Raw genomic sequence first — 8,732 nt, 5'->3', positions numbered from 1 at the left:
TTACACCCCCAAAAGTATAAATACACCCCAAAACTAAGTTTACTCCATTTTATTTTTTAAAATATTACTTTTTATAACCACACCCCATTTATTTCCCAAAATAGGTCTTGTTTGAAAGAAAACACACTCCAAGTTATTTTTTTTTTTTCATCCCACCATTTACTTTAACAAATAACTCCACGTTTCTACTTACGGCCATGCCAATAATGTTCCTTTCTAATTTGTGTTGTAAGATAAGATGTGATATTAGATATGAGATATAGTATATATACTGTACATGTTTCATATGTATATAATGTGTGGATTATGTAATTGATTAAAAGTTTACTGTAAAAATGCTTTCAAAATAGAAAAATTCTGAATTTTGTTGTCTTAGCTAGTTTTGTCTTTTTTATTTCTTTTTCTTCTTGTTATTGTTTTATGTTTTTACTTTTTCTTTCTTTCTTCAATATCACCTCTATCATTTTTGTTTGAAGTGGTAGAAGTTTAAACAATATAAAAGAAGTGAGTTTTTAATAGACAAAATGAATATAAAAAAACTGTTTATTGATCTTTGCATTTAGAGTAGAAGGAAGTTTGTTATAAACAACATGAACATAAATTTAGATTTACATGAAGAACTAAAACTTTAAAAGGGATAATTTAGTCATTTTATATTAGGATAAACAAGTAATTAAATTTTTTTGACTAAAAGGGGTGTGTTTATAAACTTTAGGGGTGTGAATATAACTCCCCTTTGAAATATTGCATGCTTTTGAATTTGGCGGTTCATGGTTTCGAGGCATATCATTAGCATTAATGAGCCATCTTTTCCAATTCTCTCTTGTTCCTATCTGTTGGATCTCTGTTATTTTAATCTGACGGTAATCAATCTCAAACTATTAAACTAAACAGGAACTATTTTTCTACCATTTCTGGCCTTTCAAAAAATTCGAGTTTTTTCTTGCAAAAAACCATTCTGATTTCTCGAAGCTTTGCATGCCCTCGTTGTCATTGACATATTTCTTGCGCATCCACCCTAGATATACTGTTCGACCTCAAGAGTTTTAAAGGTTGTCGTGCCATTCATCCCGTCCTCAGTTTCGGAGCTTTTCGTCGTACAAAAACTCAATTTCGAACGGTAAGTGAGCCATCCTCACTCCTCTATTCTTTTTTATTTTCCTGGGTTATGATCCTTATACTGTTAATTGCATCTTTGTTACTCCATTTGGAATTTTAGTAATTTCGATTTAATTTTCTGGGTAATTTTTTAGGGTTTAGGCAAAGTAAAAATTTAGGTTTATCATACTTATAAGTCTCTGGTTTAATAAATTTCATTCAGAAATTGGGATTGCTCTTTTTGTAGAAATGTCCCAATCTGGTTCTGAAGTTTATTCTCCGAAGTCCTTAGAAACAAAATATCCTAAGGAATTAGCCCTCCCATACAAACCCAGAATTTTAAACCTCAGTCCAAACTAGAGATAAACGATGCAAAAATTAGAGACAATTTAATAAAAACTAATCAGGATGAAGTTGCCAGTCGTTATAGGCATTTCCTACAAGAAATAACTGAGGGTAAACGTCATTACTTGCGAGATGCAGCCTGGCCTAAATTTTTGTCATTATCTTCTATTCTTTTGGCTAAACACTTGTTTTTACCCAGAGTCACAATTGCTTTTTCACCAGGTGACCTAGATTTTGAAATTATGTCTTCCAAGCCTCATAAGTAAAAGACTCCCCAAGATCACAATGTCACCTTTGAGGCTAAGCTTATCGAGTCAAGGATAAGAGCTATAGGAGACTACATTGGTGGTGTTTTAAAGACTTGTGGCATCAACCAAAGCAAGGATGTTGGGTTATATCCATTGCAGGTGGAGAATTTAGTTGTTATCCACCAGAACGAATTATTCGCGAGGAAGGCGGGGAGGCAAATGGTGAAGCCAGTGGTGAGGCTAGTACTAGTAGCTCGGCTGGGATAGGGGCTTGGAGCCTCGAGCATATTATGGCTGGAGCAATTCTCCCCTTGAGAGAGTACTTTAAAGAGTTCATCAACCATCTTGGAATTGCTCCTTTCAAATTGGTTCTGATTTCCTACAGAATCCTTGCAAGTCTAAAGGTTATGTATAAGATTTTAGGATGGGAGTGTCCCAATCCCCAGGAAATTGTTTATCTTTATTCTGTTAAGGCAGTTCCTGCGAGGAAGCATTGTGCAGGGGGGTTTTACTATCTTGGGACTCATACAAATGATCGTAGGATCATTGTAGGATTACCAAACAAGACTGCTTTTAAGGAAGATTTCTTCTCGTTAAGTGGCATTTCCCCAATCAAGACAGCCGCATTTCGCATAATACATAAGTAGAGTTTTATCTCAAACTTGGTTTTGAATTACTCTATGTTTATAATCGTAGCCTCGCTGACTTATCTTATTTATTCTGTTGACAGCGGTCTCAAAAAGACTAACTCCAACTCCTGAGATGGTCGAGCGGCGTAAAGTTTTGATGGGCCTTCTGTTTGGATTGCGATCGACCGAGTTTCTTCTGAACAAAGCCAATTTGAGATCTGTTGGCCTTCTCGCTTCAAACTAGTATACTTGTGATTACAAGTTTCCCGAGTATACATCGTGGGATAAGGTTCCAATTCCAACTGACAAGGAGAGTCAAGATTATGTTGCTCGTGCGCACTATCTCCAGAATGTAACCCCTCGGGAAGCTGAAGAAGATGCATCCCGAGGTAATAAATGTGGATGGTCCCCCACTATTCTTAGGGCAAGACGTATATCGTTAGTAACTTTCAACGATAGTCGGTATAACTTTTACATTTGGAACCCCTTCCTTATAGATTGGATTACCTATAGGTTGATAGTTGGTACCCGCCATTCCCTGTTCAGCTTAGTTGCACTAGTTCATACTATGGGATTTTCGAGCAGCATGGGACTAACTTGGATAGAGTGAACCATCTAGATTCATAGTGGGATTTAGATCTAATTAACTCCTATGACATATTCATGATCACAAGATCTAGGGTGTTTAGTGAATACTATAGTCCTCCCTCTTCATCATATGATGATTATGGTAACTTCCCTTAAGTGGAAGTTTATTTCTCATTTTCCTTTTTATGTATATATGACTAAGTATTAATGTGTCTCTCTGTCTCACAGATATGGATGTAGAAAATCTCCTCCATTCTTTGAGCGAAAAAGGGAAAAAAAGGACTGTTGCCTCGGAAACTTCTTCAGATGTGAATGTGGAACCCCTCAAGAGATCTAAGAAAACCACTGAAAATAAGAAGCATGCCTCGCAGACTATAGACCTCGAGACTTTTGAAGATCAAGTCTAGGTTCACACTCCTGCCATTACACATGTCGAGGAGCCAGTTCCAAAACCTCACTAGGCCACCACTTCTTCAAGCCAGGCGCCTAAAACTTTGCCCATCGAGGTTGTGGGCACTAGTTCAGAGTATTGTGCACAGTTTGCTTCATCCTGCTAGTGCCATTTATGATCTTTCCAGTCTAGCGACTGGGATTTGGTCAACAATGGCAGCCCAACAGAGATGCTTGAGAGGAGTCTTACCTTCAGTCTCTCGGTTGGTTTTCCTTCTTTTTTTTTCTTTTCTTTTTATCATTTCTTTCAAGAACCCACAAGGATTCATATGCATTTTTTTTGTGTAGGCCACCTTCTTATCCCATGTTGCCCAAAGTCGGGTTCTCCATAAAGTAAAACAACTGGAAGCTGAACTTCGCAAAACCATTGAGCAATGCGAGGCTGTTGCTAAAGAATGGAACGATGCTCAAAAGGAGATTTCTCGTCTGAACAAGGAGGTTGAGGAGATAAGAAAGACTCACAAGACTAAACTCGAGGCATCCCAGAAGGAAGCCAAGGACAAATTTGAAGCATGCCAGAAACTCCAAGAGGAACTTAACACAACCACTGCGAAGCTCGAGGGCGCTGAGGCCAATGCCAAAGAACGGTGCAACACTGTTGCCAAGCGTTCCATTTACCGAGCTTGGATGGCAAATCTTGAGATGGACTTAAGTTTCTTAGGAGAGGGCGCCGAGGAAGTCCTAGTTTATTGCGAGAAGGCCAAGAAAGAAGAAGAAGAAGTCGTTGAGACTGAGGAAGAAGAAGAACCATCCAAGTCTCCTACCATGTAGGCTTGGTTTTTATCTCTTTTTTTTATTTAAGAAAATGGCCTTTTGGCCGAGACAATGGTTTTCCCCTTGTGGAAATTTTTTGTAAAGATAAATTTACATTGTTGGATGGCCAACTTTGCTTTTATTTTATTTCTTTTCATTTATTGCCTCACGTCTTTATATTTGAACTTAATATGTTTGCTTATTTGCGTTTTTAATCACAACTTAAACAATTATATTTTGGTCAAACTTAAGATACTTTAAGTAAGCACTTCTATTGATCTCGTTTTTCCTTTAAGATAGCTTAAGTAGTCATTAATCTACTATGAATGTACATGAGTAGTTATATTCTGCTATGCTTTCTATTCGCGAGCAGTTCTTATCAGTTCTACTTGGCGCGAGCAGTTATAATCTGCCATTTGTAATTTAATAAGCAAACTTAAGCGTACTTTAAATAATTCATCTTATGAATTACTTTGTACATTTTTTGATTGCTTATATGAATAGTTAGACCTTCTATTCATATTTTAGGATAAGTATTATCTTTTCAAGGCATCACGGTACCTCGTTAATAATACATGCCTACATAATGCGAGTCGTTAGATATTCAGCCTCGCATGTAGCTTAATGTTTTTTTATGAGTTAAATCTCATTTACAACTGCTACTTCGAGTTTCCTTTTTGAAAATGTTCAATTTTTGACTTTATATTGTCCATAGAAAGCTTTAATCAATTATTTGGAAAAAAAAATTAAAGTGGAGTGGGTTTGCAATATATCATGTATTTCTAGATAAATTCCAGTTGATCATACACATATATATGCCCCTCAAGTAATTTTAAAGAGTAAAACTTTGTAATTACTTGAATAATACTTCAACTTTATTAATAATAAAAATTTACATCACAAAGAGAAAATACAACAATTACATAGTAAACTGGTAATAAGGTCACAAATGTTCAATATTCCAGTGGTTTTTATTAGCGAGCTGTTAAGCTGAGCTAATTTATAAACCCTGGTTCCAACTATTGCTTTGATAACATAAGGACCCTCCCAGTTTGGGTTAAACACTCCAGTAGATGCATCTCTCGTGTTTCCAAATACTCTTCCTAACACCAAATCTCTGACATTAAAGAGCCTTTTCTTCACTCTTTTGTTAAAGTATATCGTGATTCAATGTTGATATTAGTTATTTGCGATTCAGTACATTTTTCTTCAAGTAGATCTAAGGACAATTTAAGAAGTTCTTGGTTTTCTTCTTGATTATAGAAATATCGTCTGTGGGTCAGAATATTAACTTCTACTGGCAGCATTGCTTCCGAGCTAAATGCCAACGAGAATGGAGTATGCCCTGTTGCTCTTTTCTCAGTCGTTTTGTGACCCAAAGTACTTTTGGTAGTTCATCTACCCATCTCCCTTTTGTAGCATCCAACTTCTTTTTAATAGTATCCTTTAAGGTTTTATTAATAGCTTCTACTTATCCATTTGCTTGAGGCCTTGAGACTGATGAGAAGCTCTTAATAATTTTGTTCCTTTCACAGAACTCAGTGAACAATTCTCCATCTAACTGAGTTCCGTTGTCGGATACTATTTTAATGGGTATTCCAAATCTGCAACTTATGTTCTTAACGACAAAATCGAGAACTTTCTTGCAAGTTATGGAAACTAGAGGTTCAGCCTTTGTTCACTTTGTGAAGAAGTCGACTGCTACTACTGCGTACTTTGCTCCTCCTAGCCCTGTCGGCAATGCTCCAATCAAGTTGATTCCCCATATTGCAAAGGGGTATGGCGAGGTCATCATTCTCAGTTTTGTTGGTGGTACGCGAGGTATATGTGAAAATCTCTAACATTTATCGCACCTCTTGACAAATTTATATGTCTTTATTTATTGTTGGCTAATAGTATCCTTGACGGATTATCTTCTTTGACAAGCTTTGCCAACCTTCATGGTCTCCACAAAAGCATTTGTGAATTTCCTTGATTATCTCGCTTGCTTCTGTGGGGAGCACACACCGTAGGAGAGGCATTGAATAATCCCTCCTATATAATTTGCCTTCCACTATCATGTAGCGAGGTATTGAATACAAGAATTTTCGTGCTTCGTTGTCCGTTGAGTAGATAGTTAACTATGGGCGTCTTCCATGTGGGCGAGGCATCTATCATTTCAACTTCCTCCTTTTCACATATACTAAGTTCATTTAAAACTTTGACTGGTACCAAATTCAATTTATCAAGCACATTTTGCGAGGCCAGATTTGCTAAGGCGTCGACATTTGAGTTATGTTCACTTGGAATTTGTTCAATTTTAAAGTAATCAAACTTCTCCAAGTTCCTCTAAACCTTCTCCAAATATTTTGCCATTTTTAAACCCTTCACCTGGTATTCGCCTAGAACTTAATTTACAATTAATTGTGAGTCACTGTAGCACATAAGATTCTTGACCTTTAAAATCTCAGCCATTTTCAAACCAGTTAGTAAAGCCTCATACTCGGCCTCATTGTTTGAGGTGTTAAATTGGAATCTTAGGGCGTAGTGAAACTTAAAGTTATCTGGCGAGATCAGTATCACCCTTGCACCCGAGCCATTTGTTGGAAATTATTTTACCAGGATCTTAGATCTACTCACAAGTATGTTGATTAACACCCTAAATATGAACTTTGTAAAACGATGAAATAAACACATATAAAGTATGAGAAACCTTACATTGGGTGCAGCGGAATAATATGACTCCTTCCGTTCAGATATCTAGCCCTTGATTCCTTTCTGTAGCAGAGCATTATCAATATCTGAACGTGGATCTCTTTCTCTGAATCTTTGATGCTGAAACTCCTTCTTGCTGAAAGTCTTTCTTCACGATCTTCCTCACTATGGTTGAGGTATCACTTGCTGTGTGTGGGCACTACTCATACACTAAGAATTTCGAAATTTGAGAGGGAAGAAAGAGAGAGGGAGTGGTCGGCCAGATAGGGAGAGAGAAGGCTCAGGTTTTTCTGAATCAGAAGTGTCAGAAGAAAAGTGTAATTTTCCTGAAGCCTTCACTATCTATTTATAGCATTCCACTAGGGTTAGGTTTGAATTATTTGGCATTAAAATAATGAAAATATCAGTTTAAATGCCTACAAAAGTGGCCGACCATGCTTAGTGGATTTGGGCCTCACTTTTTGCAATTTTGCAGTTTCATCTTTTCTGCATCTGATTTTCTCAAAAATGCCAATTTTCAAATTCAACCATTTAAATGCCAATTCTAACTATTTAATAACTATAAATAATTATTAAATAATATTGTCATTTATCATATTTATTAATTGAACCACACAAAGTATCATAATTAACAAATATGCCCCTAAAACTCTTTCTTTACAATTTCGCCCTTACTTAGTGAAAAAATTCACAAATAGACATAGTCTAATTTGTGAATTATAATTGATTAATCAAAACCAATTATATGAGTCTTACAAGCAATATTATCTCAACTAGTGCGGGGACCATGGGTCTATATAACCGAGCTTCCAATAAGCAGATCAAGAATTTATTACTAAAATTCACTAACTTATTAATTATGTTGGGTTTTATGCCCTAAATAAAACTCATTTCAATATAATCAGATTTACTTATTAATATAAGAAACGAAATATTTTTCATTCATTTGTGTATGTTTTGGTTCACATGATTTATTTCATGATTATATGTACATAATGTATAAATTCATCTGAAACCCTTTTCACATACTTGATCCTGTTTATTGTGCCGTCAACACATTGGAAAGTAAACATGACTATGTGAATAAAGTTTCCTAGATTTATCAGACACAGGGTTTTACTGATATGATAATCTACAACAAGAGTTTACTTGTATTTGGAGAAATACTATGTTCTTTCCAGAACATTGGTTAAAGTAAAGCTCAGGTTGGATGCATGGAGTATGCATCGGAAGGGACCGATATTGAACTTTGACTTAGATTTAATTAAACTTACCGTAAAATCTATTCAAGTCAATATCGCCTAGTTGATCCTAGATCAAATGATCTTAATCCTGTTATGATTAGGCTCAATCTTGAAAGGCTATTCGTGTTCCTTAAATTGTTAGTTAAGCCTACTTTTAGGTCAGGGTGATACGTACATTTTGGGAACACGGTAGTGCAATTGAGTGGGAGCGCTAGCATAAACATGGAATCTATAGCTTCTATCTGGCGAATAGTAAGCAAAGGATGATCTCCTTCGAGCTTGACCAAACGAAAATAAATGGTGGAGATCTCATTTCACATAAGTTGAAATATCATTTATACGGGGTCAAGTGTTTTAAGGATAAAATACATAGTAGGGTGTTACGGTAATTTAATCCCTTTACTGTGTAGATCATTCATATAGAGGATAATTGATCAAATTAGGATTATAACAATGGATAACTAATGATGTGTCTATATGGTGGAACATATAGAGCATTCTATATACTGAGAGTGCAATTCTAAGTTCTATGCGTGGATTCAACGAAGAATTAATAAGTTAGTGAATTTTAGTCCTAAATTCTTGATCTACTTATTGGAAGCTCGGTTATATAGACCCATGGTCCCCCCACTAGTTGAGATAATATTGCTTGTAAGACTCATGTAATTGGTTTTGATTAATCA

This window comes from Cannabis sativa, chromosome 2 (assembly GCF_029168945.1).
Source record: "Cannabis sativa cultivar Pink pepper isolate KNU-18-1 chromosome 2, ASM2916894v1, whole genome shotgun sequence".
In the NCBI taxonomy this organism is placed as follows: domain Eukaryota; kingdom Viridiplantae; phylum Streptophyta; class Magnoliopsida; order Rosales; family Cannabaceae; genus Cannabis; species Cannabis sativa.
The sequence above is the reverse complement of the archived record's forward strand: the minus strand, read 5'-3'. Positions refer to the sequence as shown.